Here is a 1,813-nt window from a genome sequence, read left to right on the forward strand (position 1 = left end):
TGAAACTGCCTTAGGGAACCAGCAGTCAGCCTAAAAGAATCCTTGCAAATGACAGGACTTAAGCCAATAAACAGTAAAATCAAATAAAGAAACAGGAACAAGGATCAGGCTCAATTTTGTTTTCTCTGTAGTTTGGTTATTAGAGAAAGCAGATAATGTGCACTTTAGTTTGTTATTTTTAGGGATTTCCAGAGGTATGAGGCAGAAAGCAAGATTTTCAAATGTGGTCTAATTATGATACTACTAAAAATTATAGGAATTTGATTTAGCTGTAATTTATGCTGAGGTTTGGGGTTTTTTCTTCAAATCCTACCCATTTGATTTTTTTCCTTAAAATATTTCTGGAAAGGTATTCAGAGATCTGCGTGTATGTCCATGTGTCAGGGTGATTTGTCATGTGGAAAAAACCTCTCACAATTAAACCTCAAAAACATACATCCCATGGCAACTGCATTTCCTTCCGATTAGTTCCACACACTGTCATCATAAATTACTGTGGAAGCGACTGATTTTTTACCTTGGAGGATGGCATTCAACACTGAGAAATGCAAGGTGCTCCACCTTGAGAGGAAAAAACCCACATTATACTTATAGGCTCAGCAGTGCTACACTCACTAGCACCACAATCGAAAGACACTTGGGGGTCAAGATTGACCACAACATGAACATGAGCCACCAACATGATGCCGCAGCTGGCAAAGCAAACAAAACCCTGGCTTGCATTTACCGATGCATCTCAACCAAGACCTAGTAAGTCATCCTCCCACTGTACTCAGCCCTGGTGAGGCCGCAGCTGGAGTACTGCATCCAGTTCTAGGCTCTGCTCTTAGAAAGGATGTGGAGAAGCTTGAGAGGGTCCAGAGGAGAGCCACATGCATGATTAGAGGACAAGAGAACAGGCCTTATGAAGACAGGCTGAGGGACATGGGACTCTTCAGCCTGGAGAAGCGAAGGCTCAGGGGAAATTTGGTGGCAGCCTATAAGTATATAAGGGGTGTGCATCAGGAGCTGGGAGAACATCTGTTCACCAGGGCACCCCAAGGGAAGACAAGGTCTAATGGTCACAAACTCTGGGATGACCGTTTTAGGCTGGACACAAGAAAAAAAACAAAACAAAAAAAACAAAACTTGTCTACTGTCAGTGTCCCCAGAGCCTGGAATAGACTCCCTTCCAGAAGTGATGCAAGCACCTACTCTGGACACTTTCAAGAAGCACTTGGATACCTATCATGCTGGGACCATATGATCCCAGATGACTTCCTGCCCCTTGGGCAGGAGGCTAGACCCAGTGATCTAGCGAGGTCCTTTCCAGCCCCAATGTCTATGAAAAAAGCCTTGACCGAAAAGAAACAGAACATGGGTTTTGACCTGAAGAGCATAAACCTCAAGGTTCACTGCACTCAAACCCACTTACTCAAAAGGCTTAACAACCAGGGCCTGTGCCTTGGGTGGCAGTGGTGGTGGAAAGTTGGGGCCTCGGGTGAGCTGGCTGCAGAAGCTGTGGTGGCAAGGTTGGCTGTGACAGCAGCTGCCATTCTTCCATCTCTAAGGTGTCACCTAAGGCTGGTGCCCTGATCACCCACCCCTTATTACACTACTGAACTTACTATATTTCTCCCTGGTTAACCATAATATTTCACACAAAACTTTTGCTTCTCTTCTAGCATAGATATGGTACAGAAAAAAGACAGAGAACAAGTGAAATAACTAACTAATACAGGGATAAACTTGGTTCTGATGACAAAGCCAGCGGTTACTTTCATGGGAAAGGAAACGCAGAATGGGAAATTATAGAATGCCCGGGACAAAAGCA

General features: G+C 44.3%; 1 protein-coding gene across 1 annotated transcript in view; it reads right to left on the reverse strand.

Annotated features, from left to right (window-relative positions):
* Positions 1–1,813, reverse strand: part of TPH1 (tryptophan hydroxylase 1) — a 20,856-nt gene that overhangs the window by 4,015 nt on the left and 15,028 nt on the right. The gene's annotated exons all lie outside the window — the stretch shown is intronic.

The sequence above is a fragment of the Alligator sinensis genome, unplaced genomic scaffold (assembly GCF_000455745.1).
Source record: "Alligator sinensis unplaced genomic scaffold, ASM45574v1 scaffold983_1, whole genome shotgun sequence".
Classification (NCBI taxonomy): Eukaryota; Metazoa; Chordata; order Crocodylia; family Alligatoridae; genus Alligator; species Alligator sinensis.